General features: G+C 39.1%; 2 protein-coding genes across 7 annotated transcripts in view; both read right to left on the bottom strand.

The window, feature by feature from the left end:
- Window positions 1-23,698, bottom strand: part of PLCB4 (phospholipase C beta 4) — a 319,240-nt gene that overhangs the window by 112,716 nt on the left and 182,826 nt on the right. For all 6 annotated transcript variants that reach the window (XM_063444010.1, XM_063444007.1, XM_063444012.1 and 3 more), the window contains exon 4: window positions 20,188-20,253. The gene's annotated coding sequence lies outside the window, so the exon portion shown is untranslated. The remainder of the gene's footprint in view (window positions 1-20,187; window positions 20,254-23,698) is intronic.
- Window positions 1-23,698, bottom strand: part of LOC134587546 (uncharacterized) — a 248,165-nt gene that overhangs the window by 162,168 nt on the left and 62,299 nt on the right. The gene's annotated exons all lie outside the window — the stretch shown is intronic.

Here is a 23,698-nt window from a genome sequence, read left to right as displayed (position 1 = left end):
ACAGAGTGATATTAGTACTGCGCTATCAATCTGAAATAGCAAATCGCTTTTGGTCTAACTAAATTAACTGAAGTGAAGGAAAAACTATTTTAAAGATTAATATAAATAGTTTTATTAAGGGAGAGTGTGTCAGGTTGGGGTATACGGTGGGGGTAACCCCTAATTGTAAAATAGAAAGACCAAAAGACTAAACATGTATATGAAGGGGGAGTATAGCTAAATAATAGAATTAACTCTATTTGAACCCTTTATTGAAGAAAGCAACCCAAATAAATGACTTTACTTTTATTGAAATTTATTAAATTAAATTAAATTTAAACCTGGACTAGATAGGCTATAACGTTTAAAAGCGTAACTAATAGACAAAAATCCTCTTTACCAAGACTAAAATCTTAGTGGGGTAGTAAATCCAATGTCAGATCCTCTGTGAAATAGAAGCTCAGGTACTGGATGTATTGTATCTTCGGACTTGAGATATGCAGAGGATGCACACCAGCAATATAAATGACATACACACACACACGTCATTCTGTAATGTTGCAGTGTTCGAATACCCAGCCTAGATTCAGACTAGAGAGTGGTTCCTTGAGGCCACGATTTAATATGTTTGGATCAGAATTTCAAATAACCACAATCTGTTAGAAAATATATTCAAGTAATTTATCTAAAGAAGTAGAAGGAATTTTTTTTAAATAAATAATTTAATAATAAAGTTATTCTAACAAATTATTTGAAATGCGTCCTCAAAAATATAAAATCAAGGCCATTAATGAGAGAATGAATGAGGGCTGCAAATCCGCTGCATATTCCTAGGTACGTATAACGTATTACCAGGTCTGTGTAATGTTGTATGGGGATCCCCGTTTATTTCAAAAAACAAAAAGTTTCAGTTAAGTGACTCCTATGGGGGATTTGAAGATGCTGGATTCCCTCCTGCAAAGCGTGAGGACATCCAGTGTCATTTCACAAAGTTAAACTCTGTGAAATAGCAGGAAGCACCTCTAGTTGCTGTCTGGTAGAAAGCCACTAGAGGCAGTCTTAACACATCACCGTTTCTCTAAAACAGCTAAATTTCTGATTGTAGTGTTAAGGGGACACTGACACTGCACCCAGACCACTTCAATGAGATGCCGATGGTGGCTCTTTAAACATTTATATCTCAGCTTGCACTTGATGAGCGTGCTGCATGACAACAGGAACAAGTGAATGCAGATATTTAATTAAAATAAACAGTTCTTTCACAAATGAGAAAGATGTAAATCATATAAAATGCATCGCTAAACAGACACCTTTGAATTGAGGAGAATTTACAACTTTTTTACCAAAATAGTCAAAATGAGAAGAAAAAAATCAAATCAGCAATTTTCTTGGCTTAGTTATTTTGTTATTTAAGTTTAAACTCCCTTGTGAGCATTCCACAATTACCCGAATTGAGAATAAGCCCTAAGGTTAAAAAATAATAATAAAACTATTTAAAAAAAAAAGCATGACTTCAGCAAGCAGTTAGACTCGTCCACTCGCTATAAGCTGGTTTCGTAATGGCAATCACTGTAGGAGACCAAAGCAATATAACTTTTAAAAAAACGTTTTCTGTGCTGGAGTGGGCCATCAATGAATTAGCCCCATTGTTCCTAAATGCTTGAGAAATTAGATCTCTTGCATCAGACAGAAAGAAGGAATGTTGTTTGTATCATCTGATTATATAAAACGCTCAAAAATAGTAACTTTTCACAGCACGTGGTATCTGCAAAGAAAAATCCAATATATTTTTTTTAACGCAGCCATGTACGGTATGCACTTTCTACAAAGCTGACCGAACAAACTTTGATGTCTCTCAAGGAGATGTGTTTTTTGTTCCAAATTCGTATCACCTGTTCTAGGCTAAATTAAACACAGATTTAACCTCCAAATTGCGGCATATATATTGCACTCACCACCACTAGGATATGTTATCACCCTGATGTAAATTCTGGCTGACTAAGTATTTTACTCTCACGTATCTTAGCATTGAAAAGAGCATAAAAGTAGCTTATAGCAGAATTTCATGTTTCAGTTCAAAAAGGGAACTTTTATCAAGTACAAGAGAAACATGTAAATTGTACCTATATTAGGAAGTAAAATGTCCTCTCATCCCTAGCTATTGGCAAGTAGAAATTCTACCCTGTTGAGTATGGCATTCACCCTCTATATTGCAGTGACAAATCATTTCTTAACCATGACTAGTAGTATAGAACTTGAAATTTTAAAAGGACACTATAGTCACCAGAACAACTACAGCTCAATTAGGTGCTTCCTGGGTCAGTGCTGCACAGTTCAGCACTGACATTCAGCATTTTCACACTCTGCATGAAGACGCTGAACACTTCTAAACCGCTGACGCAATGTGGCATCTTGCAGCACATGCACAATAGCCTCCCAATGTTTTCCGATAGGAAAGCATTGGATTGGCTGAGTTCATCAAATCTGATAATCTCAGCCAAGAAGAAAGTGTGGGGACGGGGCCAGCCACGAGGAGTTCCACACTGCACTGGAAAAAAGCTGAGTTAAACATCTTTTTTAATGGGAGTAAAGGGGGCCGTGGCTTAATGGCACATTTAGACTCAGTTTCAGGAAGACACATTCGTATTCCTGACACTATGGTATTGCTAAAAGCTCTGTAGATAGATAGATAGATAGATAGATAGATAGGCAGGAAGACAGACAGGCAGGCAGACAGACACAGACAGACAGACATTGTGGTGAGACCAAACACAATAAAACTTTCCCTAGGACAATCACTGTATTTTACCATCTGTATATATCAAGATTGACTTTAACAAGTCCTCTATGGGCACAGGAACTGGACAAATCAACAATAATCATAAAGTTCCCAGCTTGACATGCAAATGTGCACAGACAGACATTGTGTTTCAGATTTCATACCCGATTTCTGCCGATACCCTTAGCAAAGCACACTGTTTTAGACAAAGTTTTTTTTTAAACTGTAGCATGGATTGTGAGTGAGCTAAAAACACCAGTAGTTTCTGGATTACAACTCAAGCGATGCCCGAGTCTGCTTATTTGTACGCAAACTGGAAATTCTGGGATACTTGTTACAACATGATTTCTTGAGTTTCTGTGCCAAGGAGATCTTTCTCAAAGTCCAACTTGAGATATGCAGGTGAGTCACACCAGCAATATATATTATACACAGACACACGTTATTCCGTGATGTAGTCAACCATATTATAGATTTAGACTAGAGAGTTTCCTTGAGGCCTCGATGTAATATTTTTGGATCAGAATTTCAAATGATCCCAATCTGTTAGAAAAAAATATTCACGTGATTTATCTAAGGAAGTGACCATTACATTATATGGGAATTTTTTTTTAAATAAATGATTTCAACGTTTTTTCTAACAAATTGTGATTATTTGAAATGCTTCCTCCAAAATATAAAATCAAGACCATAAATGAGAGAATGAATGAGGGCAGCAAATCATCTGCATATTCCTAGGTACATATAACCTATTACCAGGTCTGTGTAATGTTGTATGATAAACACTAGGCACTGGAGATATACGAGATAACAGCCTTTAAGTGAAAACCATCACATTTTTCTCCTTAATACAATGCTCTGTTTTCCTTTAAATTTACATGAAATTTACATGAAATATTTAGAATATTAGATCACAACCTTGTTCAGTTGATGTACAGTTAGGGCACACATTGCAAATGAAGAGGAGAAATGGACACATTGTTTCATTTCTCCTCTTCTCTGTATGCTCTCTCTATAATGACAGTCAGGGGCAAAGGACAGGGCTTATATAGGTGTGGATTTTTAAATTTTATTTTATTTTTTTAGAGCTCACAAACAAATATTTTTAAAATATAGGGAATAAAGAAACACAACATAAAACAATTCAGGAACTTTTAGAGAGGTGACAGTTTCTCATTTCCTCACCCTGGTAAGCGTTATTGCGGTGTTTACTGGGGTGAATTAAGTAGCAGAGGTAAGAAAAAAAACATACTTTCCTTTGCTGCACGTTTGCGTTCTCTGCCATTTTGGCGCCCCACAAATAGAGAAATGATGCACGTACATCAGAGTCCCACACGCCTGAGTCATGTCAACGCCATTATCTACAGCAGTATATTACTTACGTCTTAAAAAGGATGGTGTCATTTCTAAAATTGCTCAGCTGTTCCTTGAAGTTTTATCTTTTCTTATTAAAGTATAATCCACGCTGACATCCCCTCATATCTGTGAAATCCTAAGATTATTGTGGATACTGAAATAATCTCTTAAACGGTTAAATAACGCAGTGTAATCTACATTTAATTAAAGAACGCAGCTGGTTTTTCTAAATGCAAAACATTGGCATTACATGGAATATGAGGAAAGTAAATTAAAACTCCTGGCGGTTAGTAAAAATAGAACTCAATATTCCTTGGCTTTCATTAAGCATATGTAAAAGTAATACTGTATTTGGCTACAAGTTATTAAGAGGACAACATTCACGAAGAATTGACTTGACAACAGAACTACAAAAACACAAAATACCGAACAAGATTTTCAACTCAAAATGGAGACTTTTCCAGTTTACCAATACTGTTCCATATACTATTCACTAATTATATGGCTATCAATTCTGCATCGTGATGATTATGGCGACAACATGCTGCCTCATAAAGTTTATTTACCAGAAATGCTCATTTCTTACAGTTTATGTCTCAACAAATCAATGGCTTCCCAAATGCCAGACTTGGCCAGATTTAAGGGACACTATGACCCGAATAGAAGACAAAAACAATCAATACATCCATGTTCATCTCTTTCTTTCACTTAATTTTTTTACAGTTTTATTTTGTTTGTTTTATATTTTGTTAAAAATGATGAATTAGTATCCTCCTGCTCCTAGCTTTTTCTCCAGAGCTGGATTCTCATTTTATGGACCTGCAGGTACACTAGTTTCAAGCACACACACACTAAAAAAAAACTAAAAGCAAAAAAACAAGCCAAAAAAATGAAATAAATAAGTGAGCCAGTAAGGTCACGGATTTCTCTTTCTCTTCTCCTGTATAAAACAAAATAACAATACGATGACTGAATCTATTATTTATGATTGTTGCTGTGATAATGTAAGGACACCTCTATAACTGACACAGTGGTCCCACTTGAAAACTGTAATTTGGTCAAACAGATTGCACGCTACTGGTTAAAAGAAGAGTCGTGCAAGACCAGGAGGGCACTTGGAGGGTTAATATATGTTACTTAGAAATGATTGCCTGATGAGAAAACTCATTTGGAAAAGAACAGAAAATGCATCATTATTTCAAATAAGACACAGTGATTTGCTTTATCTATAAGGTCTCATTTACAATGTGCCTTGAGGTGCAGTGACCCAAGGGAGCTTTACCGGCCTAAATATAAGTAGAAATCGGACCACAATGTTTATCCAGCTAGATTCCTTCCTCGTTAGATTGGTACTCCGACCCCATGACCATAGGCAGAAACAGTAATGTAGTTAATTTAAACCCTTCTACGGATATACTAGTCAGCAATTTATTGTTCCAAACCTAATTTGGAGATAATGTTTAGAAGCTTTCCAACAAGTGATATCTGATATAAAAATAAAACTGAACTGGGTTGCAAATCCAACAGCTTAGGGTAGACAAGCAAAGTAGGGCAGATAAAACATCTGCCAGTGAGGCTTCTGACAAGGTGAATGGCTGGCTGTGCATTATGGGGACGTTACCAGGCCATAGCTGACATGTCGAAGGAAGGCGCTTTTCCAGCTTCCGATATATCTTTTCTTAAAGGTAAGCCAGTAATAGGCTGATAGCTTATCACTGCACCCAGTGCCAATCTTCCTCATTGAAAAAAGTGAGGTTAACCTGAAAGGCATCATCTGGACAAACTTGCAAACAGTTTAACCCCTTACAGGGACACTATAGGCACCCAGACCACTTCAGCTCATTTAAGCGGTCTGGGTGCAGTGTCCCAGGTCCCTTAAAGGTAATTATTGTAGTTTTTAACTGCAATTGCAATTATTACCTTTACGGGTTAACTCCACGTATTGGCTGTCTACTAGACAGCCACTAGAGGGACTTCCATGTCGTTAGGCGACTAACGGATGCTGGACATCCTCACGCTATGTATGATCAAATCCAGCGTCACCCAAAACCCCATAGGAAAACATTGCATAAGGCGCATTAAGTCTCCCCCGCTGGCTGACATCAGCAGGAAAGGGGTGAAGACAGACCCCGACTCAGCGCCAAGGGACATTGGCGCTGGGCTCAGGTGAGTGACAGAAGGGGGAGGAAGGGGGCACTATGGGGAGCTATGGTGCCAGGAAAGCAACATTTCCTGGCACTACAGTGTTCCTTTAACCCCTTAAGGACCAAACTTCTGGAATAAAAGGGAATCGTGACATGTCACGCATTTCATGTGTCCTTAAGGGGTTAAGGTAAAAAGTCACCCAACATCTCCAGGAAAATAACTTAATTATGATCAAATTGCTATAGAGCATGGAGTGTTCCTTCAATACTAAATCATTTAATGATTTTATTTGAGGAATACACAACTCCTTCAATGCCTTTAGAATATCATTCCAATCTGACCAGAGTTAATGACTAGTGCTCGGAGTACAGCTTCACAGAGTTGGCAGCGGACTGATTTAAGCTTTAAATTATCATTCTAAACCATATTTCAATGAGAGCAACTCCGCCCATATGAAGGTCAGCGAGGAAGTTATTATCAGATGTCAATTAGGATGACAAGCAAGGTTATGTATAATAATTTTCTTAGAAGGATTATTCAAGCTTCTGTGTAAAGCACCAGCGTACCTCTTATTTGCAAACATAAGCTGTATATAATTACATATCTGAAGGGATATTTAGAAAGGTCAATTTTAAATGAATCACAATAAGCAGAGAAATCATTGATCCCTTAAAGGGGAACCCTCACATTATATTATGTTTAAAACATTTTGAAAATAAAACACTTGTTAAACCTTTTTGTTTCATGTAATGCTCCATATTCTTTGAAATGTATATTTAGCCATAGACTTCCCAATCCACTTTTGTCCTGGCATTAGATGATCAGTAGATACATTGTTTCATTTTCTCTACTTCCAAGTTGACTGACAGGTGGAGAACAAACAAAACGTATACAAGGGAACCGATATGGAGGCTCACAGTTCCAGAATAGAGTGGGGTTAATTTCTGTACTTAAAATAACTCTATAGGGTCAGGAACACAAACGTATTCCTGACCCTATAGTGTTAAAAACACTATCTAGCCCCCCTTGGCCCTCTAAATATAGTAAAATATTACCTTTATTCCAGTCTGCTGCTGCTGGCTTTGCCCCTCACCTGCCTGCTTGGCGGACATCATCAGAAGTGTTGTTCTAAGCCAATCACAATGCTTCCCCATAGGATTGGCTGAGACTGCCAATAAGGCAGATCATGGGCAGAGCCAGCACAATTCAAACACAGCCCTGGTCAATCAGCACCTCCTCATAGAGATGAATTGAATCCATGCAGAGGGTGGAGACACTGAATGTCAGTCACACTGTGCAGCACTGCCACAGGAAGCACCTCTAGTAGCCATCTGAGGAGTGGCCAGTGGAGGTATCCCTGGGCTGTAATGTAAACACTGCATTTTCTCTGAAAAGCCCTTCCCTGAAGCGAGCTATTATACTCACCAGAACAAATACATTAAGCTGTAGTTGTTTTGGTGACTATAGTGTCCCTTTAACCCCTTAAGGACACATGACGTGGTTACTTTACTGCTGTTGGCAGACTACAACTCCCAAGATTCTGCTGCTTTCTTTTTTCTTTTCATAAACCGGGATAGGCGACCTATGGCCAATGGTTTTAAGGCTACATCTCTCATAAAGACGTCAAAACATCAAGGCAGATGTACTCCACAACATTTGGAGTGCCAACGGTTGTCTATTCTTGCCATAAACCTTCAATTAAAGGGACACTCCAGGCACCCAGACCACTTCTGCCCATTGGAGTGGTTTGAACGCCAACTCCCACTACTCAACCCTGCAAGTGTAATTATTGCAGTTTTTTTTAAAAACAGCAATAATTACCTTGCAGGGTTAACTCCACCTCTAGTGGCTGTCTAGGAAACCTGTGCTAGAGCGTCGCTGGACGTCCTCACGCTGTGTGAGGACCTCCAGCGTTGCTCATTTCCCCATAGGAAAGCATTGAAATGCAATTTCAATGCTTTCCTATGGGGAGCGCTAATGCGCATGCGCATTAGGTCTCCCCGGCCGGTGGGTGGGATCAGTCTCGCCCACCGGCCGACGACATCAGAGGGAGGAGCGGCGCAGAGGAAGAAGCAGCGACGTGGGACATCGTGGGGACTGCCTCTGGGACTGCCTCTGGTAAGTAACTGAAGGGGTTTCACCCCTTCAGCAACCAGGGATTGGGGGGTGGGAGGTAGAGGGGACCTGCAGTGCCAGGAAAACTGATTGTTTTCCTGTCACTGGAGTTTCCCTTTAAACAAGAATAATGCCTTTGTCGTCCTAGAGCAGGGTTACCTTTGGCACTCCAGATGTTGTGGACTACAACTCCCCTGATGCCTTGCCAGCAATATGGTTGTAAGAGCATTATGAGAGATGTAGTCCACAACATCCAGAGTGCTGAAGGTTACCTACCCAATCCTAAAGTTTAGTAAAAATCAAGGATTTTTGCACCCCTTAATTTACTGTAATGTTGTGTTCTCAACAGGAAATCCCAATGATTTCCAAGTATTTTTCAAAGAATTTAAATGAAAGTATTCATTTTAGAAAATTCTGATTCACAGAATAATCTCAAAGAAATGTCTTAAATTGAAGAGAGCCAGATAAAAGTAAAACAATATTGTAAAATTTGCCCTTTATATAGAAATAGAATATGTCTTGCTAGTAGATCATCTTATAGTGTCAATTAGGTTTGAAGATAAAAGTGTAAAATCTATCGCCCGATTCATTAATAAAATAGTATTGCCTGTAAATGGCAACAATCTATATAAAGCACCTAATGAAACCATGATGGCATTTGTAAGTCATTTAAAAAAAAAAAAAAAAAAAAAGTACGTTACGAGAGACGGAAATTCATTCAGCATTCCAACTTCTCAGAAATCAGTGCAGGGACATGCTCATTTGCATGAAGCTGCAAGCGTTTCTACGCTAGTATAATTTGTTTCAAATAGGCTTAATTAATTTAGCTACAATTTAAAGGTTATTCCCACTGTGTGGAGCTAATAATAGGGTTCAGCTATATCTGGAACTGGATGCTGAAAAAGGCATAATGAAGGTAAATTATTTTAAATCGTTCTCACTCTTAGCTTGGTAACTGCAACACATTGCTCTATATTATGATGGAGTTACCCCCTTGGATACATAAAAAAGTTATTTGAAAGCATATCTAACTGGGAGAAACCTGGAGAAACTGAAATACTAGTTTACTTTCTGTGACCCAGTAATTTGACTATTGAAGCCTAAAATCATCAAAAACACTTTATATCTGAGGACTGTTTGTGAGCATAGTCCATCTTTAATGTGATATGGCCTAGGGGTTGTGACAATGTATACATGCAGACAGCAGGGTTGTATTACATGAAATGTAGGTGACATGTCATACTAAGTATGAAGCATTATACATCCTACATTCGTTAATATACAACTGCCAGATGGACTATATCGATTGAAGTCTAGTTTGTACATTGCTACAGCAGAACAGAGGTCTTTATCATGTATCCGCTAAACCACAGAGCTTGATCATATAGAGATCACCAGGGCTGTTCCCGCAATTCTGATGCAGCAACACATAATGCTGGGCCTCAAATCTCCAAGCAGGAGATGCTTAAACTTAATGCATGATGAAATAACTGACCGCATAGATTTGCGATCGCTAACCGGACAATACATTGTGGCTGGTGCAACTGGATCTTCGTATTCCGGGCAAAGAGTCGATAAACAGAGAATCAGAAAATGATGGGCATTAAGGAGCTTTTTGCAAGAGAGATATTTTGACATGGAGGAAAACTAACTATTGTGGTTCCCGATTAGCACATTGTTTTCCTGCATTTCTAACTTCTGATATTGACCTTGGCTTGTTTCATTGACTCTGAGAATCTCTAATACCCTGACCGTGCCAAGTTTTCTCGGTTCTCCATATCTCTGTAATCCTGATCTTGGCTTGTTTCATTGACTCTGAGACTCTCTATTACCCTGACCTTGCCAAGTTTTCTCAGTTCTCCATATCTCTGTAATCCTGATCTTGGCTTGTTTCATTGACTCTGAGAATCTCTATTACCCTGACCTTGCCAAGTTTTCTCGGTTCTCCATATCTCTGTAATCCTGACCTTGGCTTGTTTCATTGACTCTGAGACTCTATTACCCTGACCTTGCCAAGTTTTCTCGGTTCTCCATATCTCTGTAATCCTGATCTTGGCTTGTTTCATTGACTCTGAGAATCTCTATAACTCTGACCTTGCCAAGTTTTCTCGGTTCTCCATATCTCTGTAATCCTGACCGTGGCTTGTTTCATTGACTCTGAGACTCTAATACCCTGACTTTGCCAGGTTTTCTCAGTTCTCCATATCTCTGTAATCCTGATCTTGGCTTGTTTCATTGTCTCTAAGAATCTCTATTACCCTGACCTTGCCAAGTTTTCTCGGTTCTCCATATCTCTGTAATCCTGATCTTGGCTTGTTTCATTGACTCTGAGAATCTCTATTACCCCGACCTTGCCAAGTTTTCTCGGTTCTCCATATCTCTGTAATCCTGACCTTGTCTTGTTTCATTGACTCTGAGACTCTATTACCCTGACCTTGCCAAGTTTTCTCAGTTCTCCATATCTCTGTAATCCTGATCTTGGCTTGTTTCATTGTCTCTAAGAATCTCTATTACCCTGACCTTGCCAAGTTTTCTCGGTTCTCCATATCTCTGTAATCCTGATCTTGGCTTGTTTCATTGACTCTGAGAATCTCTATTACCCTGACCTTGCCAAGTTTTCTCGGTTCTCCATATCTCTGTAATCCTGATCTTGGCTTGTTTCATTGACTCTGAGAATCTCTATTACCCTGACCTTGCCAAGTTTTCTCGATTCTCCATATCTCTGTAATCCTGACCTTGGCTTGTTTCATTGACTCTGAGACTCTATTACCCTGACCTTGCCAAATTTTCTCGGTTCTCCATATCTCTGTAATCCTGATCTTGGCTTGTTTCATTGACTCTGAGAATCTCTATAACTCTGACCTTGCCAAGTTTTCTCGGTTCTCCATATCTCTGTAATCCTGACCGTGGCTTGTTTCATTGACTCTGAGACTCTAATACCCTGACTTTGCCAGGTTTTCTCAGTTCTCCATATCTCTGTAATCCTGATCTTGGCTTGTTTCATTGTCTCTAAGAATCTCTATTACCCTGACCTTGCCAAGTTTTCTCGGTTCTCCATATCTCTGTAATCCTGATCTTGGCTTGTTTCATTGACTCTGAGACTCTATTACCCTGACCTTGCCAAGTTTTCTCAGTTCTCAATATCTCTGTAATCCTGATCTTGGCTTGTTTCATTGACTCTGAGACTCTCTATTACCCTGACCGTGCCAAGTTTTCTCGGTTCTCCATATCTCTGTAATCCTGATCTTGGCTTGTTTCATTGACTCTGAGACTCTCTATTACCCTGACCTTGCCAAGTTTTCTCAGTTCTCCATATCTCTGTAATCCTGATCTTGGCTTGTTTCATTGACTCTGAGACTCTCTATTACCCTGACCTTGCCAAGTTTTCTCGGTTCTCCATATCTCTGTAATCCTGACCTTGGCTTGTTTCATTGACTCTGAGACTCTATTACCCTGACCTTGCCAAGTTTTCTCGGTTCTCCATATCTCTGTAATCCTGATCTTGGCTTGTTTCATTGACTCTGAGAATCTCTATAACTCTGACCTTGCCAAGTTTTCTCGGTTCTCCATATCTCTGTAATCCTGACCGTGGCTTGTTTCATTGACTCTGAGACTCTAATACCCTGACTTTGCCAGGTTTTCTCAGTTCTCCATATCTCTGTAATCCTGATCTTGGCTTGTTTCATTGTCTCTAAGAATCTCTATTACCCTGACCTTGCCAAGTTTTCTCGGTTCTCCATATCTCTGTAATCCTGATCTTGGCTTGTTTCATTGACTCTGAGAATCTCTATTACCCCGACCTTGCCAAGTTTTCTCGGTTCTCCATATCTCTGTAATCCTGACCTTGGCTTGTTTCATTGACTCTGAGACTCTATTACCCTGACCTTGCCAAGTTTTCTCAGTTCTCCATATCTCTGTAATCCTGATCTTGGCTTGTTTCATTGACTCTGAGACTCTCTATTACCCTGACCTTGCCAAGTTTTCTCAGTTCTCCATATCTCTGTAATCCTGATCTTGGCTTGTTTCATTGACTCTGAGAATCTCTATTACCCTGACCTTGCCAAGTTTTCTCGGTTCTCCATATCTCTGTAATCCTGACCTTGGCTTGTTTCATTGACTCTGAGACTCTATTACCCTGACCTTGCCAAGTTTTCTCGGTTCTCCATATCTCTGTAATCCTGATCTTGGCTTGTTTCATTGACTCTGAGAATCTCTATAACTCTGACCTTGCCAAGTTTTCTCGGTTCTCCATATCTCTGTAATCCTGATCTTGGCTTGTTTCATTGACTCTGAGACTCTATTACCCTGACCTTGCCAAGTTTTCTCGGTTCTCCATATCTCTGTAATCCTGACCGTGGCTTGTTTCATTGACTCTGAGACTCTAATACCCTGACTTTGCCAGGTTTTCTCAGTTCTCCATATCTCTGTAATCCTGATCTTGGCTTGTTTCATTGTCTCTAAGAATCTCTATTACCCTGACCTTGCCAAGTTTTCTCGGTTCTCCATATCTCTGTAATCCTGATCTTGGCTTGTTTCATTGACTCTGAGAATCTCTATTACCCCGACCTTGCCAGGTTTTCTCGGTTCTCCATATCTTTGTAATCCTGATCTTGGCTTGTTTCATTGACTCTGAGACTCTATTACCCTGACCTTGCCAAGTTTTCTCAGTTCTCCATATCTCTGTAATCCTGATCTTGGCTTGTTTCCGTTCACGATTTTTCCTGTATTTTAGGGTTAGCCCGGCCCTTCTAAGGACCCATATTACGCCCTATACTGTATGGTATATTTTGACCTCTGTGTGGTGGGATGTAGTATTTCTGACACCTGCATTCTGTGGTATCAGCTTATTAAAATGAGGGTTGAATTAATACATTTAGACCAAAACGTAGGTCCTTACTTGTACTGCAATATGAACAACAAGTTGAACCCCTGTTATTATTTCAATACAATCCCTCTAATGATCAGCCAAACAATCTGATTTGTAGTCCTCCACTATAAGCTCATTTGAGCAAAGTGATCATGACTGTGAAGACTGTGCTGTGAAAACTTACCCAGAAGGTGTGGTGGAGCCTAAAACGGCACCAACATCCCTATGCCCTAGGAGTATTGTTTTTGGGATCTATCCATACTATATTCGAGACTTCATAAGTGGTAATATTAATAGTATTTGTGTTGTGTGCTCTCATGAACTGTTATTAACTTGAACCTTTAAGGGTGTGTTTACCAAGAGTGACTTAACAAAGGTGATAGTAGCTGCACTTTATTGGCACTATTTAACACTAATAGCACTTTATTCCTGCACTATTTATCGATCACGACTCTGTGTGGCCATTTGCTAGAACTCATCATTTCTTACGTACATGTTTAACAACTTACCGTAAACACTGCACAATTTGTTCTTGTTAAACATAACAATATTAATAACTTGGCAATTTTTTGCAACTAACCATAGTTTCAAATCGCTAAGAAGTACTCTTATTTTCCAGAGCTCCAACTGAAAGCTACTGCTCGGATAGACAATGCACTTTTTGGTTTTCTTTTTGCTGTGCGATGTTGCCTGACTACGGAGAGATCACTTTATATTAATTTACTGTTGTGGAGGAAAATGTGTCTCCGTTTCAGTCTCCTACAAAGGAGTCCAGCACGTACAATGAAATATAAATATTGTCGGGCCACTTCTCCGGAGTCAGCACTAGCAATATCCTAAGTGTCATTACTGCATGATTAAGGGCCGCTGTCACTGTGCACACCAGGCACACACTGCCTGGACTGAATAACAATCTCTACTCAGCAACCATGCTGAATCGGACAAGTTTAAAATAGCTTTTCTGGAAATGTGTTTTTGTGTCTGTACTCCTTTCATTCGAACACAAAGGGAGCACAGATCCCACATGCTTTTGTGTCAATCATATTTATTGGGAGAAAAAACAATATTTGCACGAATTCCGTAAGCATACGGCTCACAGTACAACAAAAGGTAAGGAACATGTTATGAGCAATTACGTTCTGTCCATTGCTAGGACTGCCTATGAGACAGGTTTTCAACCTAGTAACTAACTTTCATCCGTGATCCGTGTGCCCACATGCTTTTATCCACCTTTCTGAATCTAGTGTTTGGAGAGAGATGGGGAAAAAAAAAAAAAAAAGCTTTGATCAAGAAATATTGTGGAAAAAAACCCAGAAACTAAATATGTTAAAAATAGCAAAGTATCCTCCCGAGAAATGTCACAGGGGAAACTACGCATTGTGCTACAAAATGTAGAATTCTGATTCCGGAACTCGAAGGGTTTCAATTCAAGCACAGTTTTTTTTCTGAAAGCTATTTCTCTAGGTAAGATTTTGACACTCAAATCCATATAAATTATAGACAAGCCAGCAGTTTAACCGACATCTGATTTACGTCATACATACAAACTTTTTGTGCAATGTGATGTTAGACCTAAAAGTTAAGATACTTATAACCATCAGCCAGCAGGGATCAAGGGAAGAGCAGGGAAGGGTCTTTTTAAACTATTAACCATTGATTACCATACAAAAAGGATACTCTAAGCACCATTACCACTACCAGTCAGCTACAGCGTACAATTAGCCAGCTAAAGAAAAATAAAATATGAATGGAGAACCACTTTATATGATTTTAGAACTATTTATGTACCTGGTTTGGATATTTGAATGTAAATGGCAAGAGGATATTAATGCAACATACATGTGTAAAAAAATACAATATCCAATAAAAGACAAAATAAAACATTTATAGTTTTTTTATATTCAATATTGAGCATAGTCGATGAATAAGGGGACAGCAGTGAAACAGCAAAGGTCCAGGATTTCCAAATGGGTATAACTATGGCTCCAACACCCTGGACATTAGACTTGGGGGGGGGGGGGGAGGGTCACAGGGCAAAGCTCATTATTTATGCCACTGGAAATCCATGGTCCTTCACATCTTCTCCCCTGTGTTGGAGCCAGACTAGATGAAATTAATTTTAAATCAACCGCAGATCATTTTTGCGGTATTTTATCTTCAGCTTATTACCGGACGACCAAAAAACAACAACACATAAACACAAACACATAATAAGTGATTTCACGGCAATGCCATGAAGCAACACCAGAAAGCACTCATTTATATACACTCTTTTCATCTGCTCAAAATGACATTTTTTTTTTCTACCGACTGTGCAATTTCAGCTTACCTTCTGGAAAATTACATTTATGGAAATAAAATGTATATGCTCCCCGAAATCTTCAGCACAGCAGTAAAAAAAATATCTATTTCCAATATAGACGTGGGGAGAAACAAAAAAGAAAAGAAAGAAAAGAAAGAGAGGATTCATGTGACCAAGCTGAAATCCACATTCGGCTACTAGACAGCCATACAATACAGGGTGTTGCAGACCCCTCTAGCAATAGTTCTTATTGATGATACAAATGATCACAGCCTGGATGCCTGGATGACTAATCCTTTGCAATGTAGATTGTACCGAACCTTCTATAACACTCCAGGAGTCTTTAATCTTCACTGGGAAAGCAGACCACTGGGTGTTTGCTGGAAGTAATTTAGGTGAATGATGAGGTTTCTTCCTTGCAGGGAGACATGTTTAGTACGAAACACCTGTATTTCCTGGGGGAGGCGGGGGGAGAGAGGGGGAGATTCTAATCCTCTCTCCTGGCTCTGTGTAATGAAGGGTCGTGGACTGATAGCTTTCAGAGGCCAGCATGCTAATGCCAGGTGGTGGGAGCTGGGCTGGTCTCGCTGACTTTGTGTGACTTTACAGATAACTTTATCATTACCCTCCTCCAGTGTACAAGGTAAAAGAATGTGATGTTACAAAGGTGTATGAATGTTTTACCTGCAGGCACTGGGAACTCCTCATTAAACAAGCATTGCTTAGTCCAATAGCTTGACAGCAAATCATTAAGGTATATTGTGCCATTAGTGCCCTTAATTCCACATACATTAAAACTTTTTACATTCTCTGTTTTCTTGAGCTATATGTAATGTCTTACATAGTTACAAAGAATGTAAAGGTATCCAGAAGTAAACACAAATAAGCATATCATGTACTGCATTCTCAAGCATCACACCAAGTAGAATAAACAGAAAAGGAAACAGGAACATATAAGTCAACCTTAATTGAGGTCAATACAAAAGTGACTGTCAGATGGGACTGACCATTGGTGAGGTAGACATAGTAAAAATCCAATCCTATTCCCATGTGATATTGTGGCAGGAGACGTTGGGAAAAAATCAGGTTTTAAAGATCACACATAAAAAAAAAAAAAAAAAAAAAGACTGATGCTACGGATATTAAGGAACCCCAGCTGATATATAAGAGATACAGCCATAACAAAATGAAGTCAGGTATCCCCTAACCCTATTTCCCCCTTTAATTCCAAGCCCACCTAAACCCCAAACACCTCTAAACCCTTTTTAAATGCTGCATTTTTATGTCTATTCAAAAACGATGTATTATTACAATCACAATTGTTGCATTGATCTTTTTTGTTGTGTTTTTTTTTTTTTTTTTTTGTTATGTTACAGTTTAGGGTATTTAGAATAATCTCACTTCTCATCTGGATTTCCCCCTGGCTAAATCCCTTATCTGTTGAATCATTTACCCTCCAGGCTGTCCTGAAAGAGGAAGACTGCCTTGTTATATACATTTTCTAATTAATCGGCATAAATTACTTGGAATGTGCAGATTCTCAGGTTTGGTAGGATGTACCATTAAAGGGACAGCAAAGACTAGCTACAAAAATGCCAAAGGATAGAGAGTGATTTAAAAGCGTTAATAAAAAGGGAAGACCATGCTTGCCCAAACTGTGATTGAGTGTGAAGAAACCAAAAAAAAAAATGTTTCAGGAGTTCTTAAAGCATAATACAATACAAAAAAAAATATATATATATATATATATATATATATATATATGAGATACAGCCATAACAACATGAAGTCAGGTATCCCCTAACCCTATTTCACCCTTAATCCCAAGCCCACCTAAACACAGTTTTTTGTGGCTCTTCAATAACAGTGTATTATTATGACCACAATTGTTGCATCAATCTTTTTCAAGTCTTTTTTATTTTGGTTTTTTTCATTGTATATGTAACAATATAGGGTGTTTAGAGTGATATCACTTCTCGGGAGTTCTTAACCCCTTAAGGACCAAACTTCTGAAGGGAATCATGACATGTCATACATGTCATGTGTCCTTAAGGGGTTAAAGGACCAATATAGGCACCCAGACCACTTCAGCTTAATGAAGTGGCCTTTGTGCCAGGTCCATCTAGGGTTAACCCTGCCTGCTGTAAACATAGCAGTTTCAGAAAACCCAACCTCTAGTGGCTGTCTCATTGACAGCCGCTAGAGGCGCTTCCGCGCTTTTCACTGTGATTTTCACTTTAAGAATGCTTTGCTATGGACTGACTGAATGCGCGCGCGGCTCTTGACGCGCAGACCCATTCAGCTGTAGAGGGAGGAGAGTACCCAGCGCCGAGGGAGAAAGGTAAGTGTTTAACCCCTTCCTCCAACTTCAGCCCGGCGGGAAGGGGGCCATGAGGGTGGGGGCACCCTCAGGGCACTATAGTGCCAGGAAAACTAGTTTGTTTTCCTGGCACTATAGTGGTCCTTTAACCCCTTAAGGACCAAACTTCTGGAATAAAAGGGAATCATGACATTTCACACATGTCATGTGTCCTTAAGTTGTTAAAGCATAATAAAATGCCAAATCATTGCAAAGTTTATGTTGTACAGACTCCAATTGTCACAGTATGCAGTAGCTGAAAACTGCGGTGATTTGTAACAATCATTGCAGGTGGAAGACTACCCCTTGGATCAGTACGTCAAACAAAGTCTTTTACTTCCTCATTTGCTGTCCATCGTGATCCACTCCATATGTACGTGTTGTGTGCATGGACATCTCTATCTCTGGAGAAAACCAAGTCACATCATGAGCAGTCGGCATCTTGTAAGGTATCAAAAATAAGAACAGGCTGTTGATAAACTCATCGCCGACACAATACCTCTGTTATCTATCTATCCAGCAGGTCCACTCATTTGTGTGATTAGTGGAAATGTGGCTGGAGGTTGTACTATATATCATATAAACCTTCAGGACAAAAGTTTATGGGATGAGAAAAATAACTAACGACTTGGTTTGGTTAGGTCAAAATATTTCCATGATTTCGATTGACTTTAAGAAGTTCAGGACCATTTTTATTTCTGGTTGGCTTACAAGTCTCATAGACCTAATGAATAACTATGAACACAGCCATGACCATTTCATGCCAGGTACATAGATATATAACTTGTTATAAAATAATTTTTCAGCAGAAAAAAAAAACAATAATCCACGCTCTGAAAGCATCTTGTAAGATCTAATATAAATATGGTTTTATACTTTTTTTTAAAAAAAATGTCTGGGTATTTGACTTAAAAGCTCTTCAACTTACAGTTGTTTATGCTATACAAACAGGTTAGTTTATTAAAGATCAACATGCAACGTGCAGAGGGAAATAGAAATTATCCATAATGTCCTTACATTTTCTTCCATCAAAGCAAGTGACTCATTGCTGCTGGAAAACCTCATGGAAACAGTGGTAGGAAATGTGAATTTTTAATATCCGTAAAGTGCCACAAGCTGATGGTTATTATTAATGGATAACATTGAACACTTTAACCAGTTTTTATTCAGCCACACACATCCTCTTAAACCTTAAGAAATCAGAAGTGACACGCCAACTGTTACTGATCTACAAAGATAATTACTATTATTATTATATAAACATACGGGTTCCTGGCTGATTCCACTGAGGACCATCTCACAGTCGAGTAATGGAGAGAGTACTCTGTCTAACCTGGAACCATAAATTATGGAAATGGGAAACCTGTTCTAAAATGTCAAGCTATTTTGGAAAAAACTGTTGCAGATTTTAAATAATCATGAATTACTGCTAAAGTGAAAACAGGAACATAAAGCAAACAATGTCTTGTTAACTATGTTTAGAGGGACACTCCGGGCACCCAGACCACTTCTGCCCATTGGAGTGGTCTGTGTGCCAACTCCCACTACCCTTAACCCTGCAAGTGTAATTATTGCAGGTTTCATGAACTGCAATATTTACCTTGCAGGGTTAACTCCTCCTCTAGTGACTGTCTACTAGACAGCCACTAGAAGGCACTTCTGTGATTATAGCACACATTCCGTGTGCTATAGCGTCGCTGGATGGACCTCCAGCGTCACTGAAATCCCCATAGGAAAGCATTGAAAGTATTTTTCAATGCTTTCCTATGGGGAGGTCTAATGCGCGTGGGCATTAGGTCTCCCCCACCGACGGCAGCGCATGCACAATGGGTCTCCCGCGCCGGATGACGTCGGGGGGGAGGAGCGTGGGCGGACCCTGACCCAGCGCCGAGGAACATCGGCGCTGGATACAGGTAAGTCACTGAAGGGGTTTTAACCCCTTCAGCAACTTGGGATGGGGGGTAGGAGGGAGAGGGGACCTGCAGGGCCAGGAAATCGGTTATTTTTCCTGGCACTGGAGAGTCCCTTTAAGCTGCATATCATTGCGATCATGAGTGACTATCACTGTATTATCAGGTCCCATGAAATCAGAACACTGTACAAACAACGGAAGAACAGCAAGGCAGAGATTATGTCCCACTGGATAAGCGCAGCCCTGCAAGTCTGATTTATTTTTTCCTTTTCAATATGCTATACGACTTTAATGACTTTCCTTCCTGCTAAATTGAAGTGCCCTATAAAAGCAAGATGATACAAGTGGATTTCATTAAAATATTTGGTCTTACCAGAGAGATCTTCACTTGTGACTTGAGACGAGTAGTCCGTTTAACCAAATGTTATTGGTCGACTTTCTGCAAAACATCAACAACAAAAAAGTAAAAAATGGTCAGTCTTGGAGGTAATGTACTAAAAAAATAAATGGATATTCTGTATAAAGGTTGAATCACGAAAAACTATTCAGGGAAACATTTGAGCAAACTGAAACGAGTATAAAAAGGGCCAGTGTGCCCCAAAATAGATACATAATATTTCTACAGAACCCTGTTGGTACCTTTTCCCACCATATTGTTTACAGATTAAGTGAGAAAAAGTAACCAATATAGGGTTTTACTGCTCTTCCTTGCCGCCCTCTATTGGTTATTTCTCACTCGATCTGAGAATAAAATCATCATTTCATGTTGGTCTCCTAACCATTAATATTTTTTTTTCCCGTTAATCATCATGTTTTCCATTCCGAATACAGAATGTTGGACTATCGCGCTAGTACACCATGTAAAAGTCCATATGGTGCTTCAAAGATATGGAATTCGGCCAAACAGCTGACTGGCCAAAGTTTAACTGAAACACAATTCAGAAGAACCCGAATGCACAAGTCTAATAATCATCATACAAGGGATTATACATGTTGAATACCGATTATATACAGAGCTTCTTACAATCAACATTTTTAGAATACACACACACACATATATAATCCCTGGATCCCCTCTTCTACAACTACTCTGCTTTGTGTGAACCAAACATCTTACCTTCCTATTCTACACCTACTGAATGTATGAACGAATATACTGTATATTGATGGCAGCCTGTAATCCATTCTCCCTTCTTGATATACCTGTTCTTTTACATTTACAATATAAACCTGTTTGAGCGTGGCCATCATCACATCTTGTTCCTGTTTGTCTAGTTTGAATTGTCCCTATAACCTGCATATGTACAATATTTACCAAGTGCACAATGCCACGTCACAAGACCTTTTGCATAATTGCATCATATAACCCATATAATGCCCTGGGCATTATAAGCTTATAACATTGTGTATACCTTATAATATGAGACATTAGTCGTGTATTTACTATATTTAGAATTCAACATGAATTTAAAATTTCAGGTTAAAATTGACAAACTGTAAAAAGTCTCTAAATCAGTTATATTTAAATGGGCACTATAGTCACCAGTACAACTTATTGACTTATTGAATAATCAGAGAAAAGACAGTGTTTACTTACAGCCTAGGGACACCTTTAGTGGCCACTCCTCAGATGGCTACTGGAGGTGCTTCCTGCGGCAGTGCTGCAGAGTGTGCAGTACTGACATTCAGTGTCTCCACCCACTACATGGAGACACTGAACTTTCCTCATAGAGATGCACTGATTTAATGCATCTCTATGAGGAGATGCTGATGAGCCAGGGCTGTGTTTGACTCTGTCCCCTCAGCCTGCCTCCTTGGCTAAGGTCATCAGAATTTACATTATCAGCCAATCTAATGCTTTCCTATGTGAAAGTATTGTGATTGGCTGAGATCATCACTTCTGATGACGTCAGCAGAGGAGGCAGATCAGGGGAAGATTTTACTATATTTATGGGGTGTGGGGGAGGTGCAGGGGGAGCTAGATAGTGTTTTTAACACTATATGGTCAAGAATACATGTTTGTGTTCCTGTTCCTTTAAGGTCAAGATTGCAAAACTGGAAAAATTCTAGTCAGTTATACTTCATTTTGGCTACTCTGATCTTAAAACTGAAATTTACTTTGAATTCTTACTTTAGTAAACGACCCAGTATGTAATTAGTTTTCATTTACCATACAATGAATAATCAGGGCACCATACAGTCAGTATCATAGAATCTGTACAAGAGTCCTTATACTTCAAGCCAAATGTAAATTGTGTAAAATCAGGGGGTCTACAGAGACTGAAAGCACAGGCAGCACAGACAGTATAACATGCATACTGAAAGACTGCTGTCTTAGTCACATAATGCAGTTTCTTTGAAGAATCTGATCTTCATATTAATTTGTAACAAACCCAATGAATTTGGACGGCAATTGAACAGCCTCACGCAGTGAAGTAGCAGGCAGTGTGTACTCACCGGGGGTCCTTTCTCAGATTATGTTTCTGTAATATTTAGACTTGGGGCTATGCTCTTATTTAAAATATTTCCTTTAACTCCCACAAGAGGATTCATAATTGAATAAAGCAGAAATGTTACCAGTTTTCAAATAAACCCTAAGTTGATTTACACAGAAACGTTTATATATTACTACATACTGCTCAAAAAGGAGAGAGAGAGAGAGAGAAGACATAGGGCCTTGTCTGAACTACTGCAAGATAAGCAATACCATACAATCTACAATACCTTTGTAAAACAAAACAAAAAATGAAGCAATACAAATGTGGGAATTTGCATAATTGAGGGTCGTCTTTAATTTAAGTGGGTCCATGGGTAAGGGGCTGCCTGTGCATCCTTCTGCCACTACATTCCCCACCTGTCCTAAACAGTCACATATTTACCGCACCCGTACGCCAACATTCTAAATATCATTAGAATGTTTTCATTTAACCCCTTAAGGACACATGACGTGTGTGACATGTCATGATTCCCTTTTATTCCAGAAGTTTGGTCCTTAAGGGGTTAAAGGGACACTATAGTCACTAAAACAACTTTAGCTTAATGAAGCAGTTTTGGTGTATAGATCATGCCTCTGCAGTCTCACTGCTCAATTCTTTGCCATTTAGGAGTTAAATCACTTTGTTTATGCATCCTTAGTCACGCCTCCATGCACATGACTTACACAGCCTTCCCAAACACTTCCTCTAAAGAGTCATCTAATGTTTACTCTTCCTTTATTATTATTATTATTATTATTTATACTGCGCCAACAAATTCCGCAGTATATTAAATTCCAATTAATTCAGCATTTCTTAGATCCTGCTCTGTTAATAGCTTGCTAGACCCCGCAGTAGCCTTTTGTATGTAATTAACGTTCAATTTACAGAGCAGGAGATAAAAATGTTTAAAGTATGTTACATCTAATAGAAAACGAAACCATTTTTTTTTCAAGCAGGCTGTGTCAGTTACAGCCAGGTCAGGTGTGGCTAGAGCTGAATAAACAAACAAAAGTGATTTAACTCCTAATGGCAGAGAACTGAGCAGTGAAACTTCTATACACAAACTACCCTTACTTTTCAGGCAGGCTTTTATTAACAAACATTATTTTAATAAACTATATAAACCACACATCTTTATAAAACATTTACTCTTCCTTCCAATTCTAAAACCAGTGGATATGAATTCCCAGCTCCCAGATGGATGTATTAAAAAATTGGAAGGTATGAGTTACCTGTGAATACCATTCACATTTAGTTAAAGGACCACTATAGGTACCCAGATCACTAAAGCTCAATGAAGTGGTCTGGGTGCTAGTTTTAAGAGAATCTGCTATGTTTCACTGAGGGTTTATCCAGCCTCTAGTGGCTGTCTCATTGACAGCCGCTAGAGGCGTTTCCGCGATTCTC

This window comes from Pelobates fuscus, chromosome 2, assembly GCF_036172605.1.
Source record: "Pelobates fuscus isolate aPelFus1 chromosome 2, aPelFus1.pri, whole genome shotgun sequence".
In the NCBI taxonomy this organism is placed as follows: domain Eukaryota; kingdom Metazoa; phylum Chordata; class Amphibia; order Anura; family Pelobatidae; genus Pelobates; species Pelobates fuscus.
The sequence above is the reverse complement of the archived record's forward strand: the minus strand, read 5'-3'. Positions and strand labels throughout refer to the sequence as shown.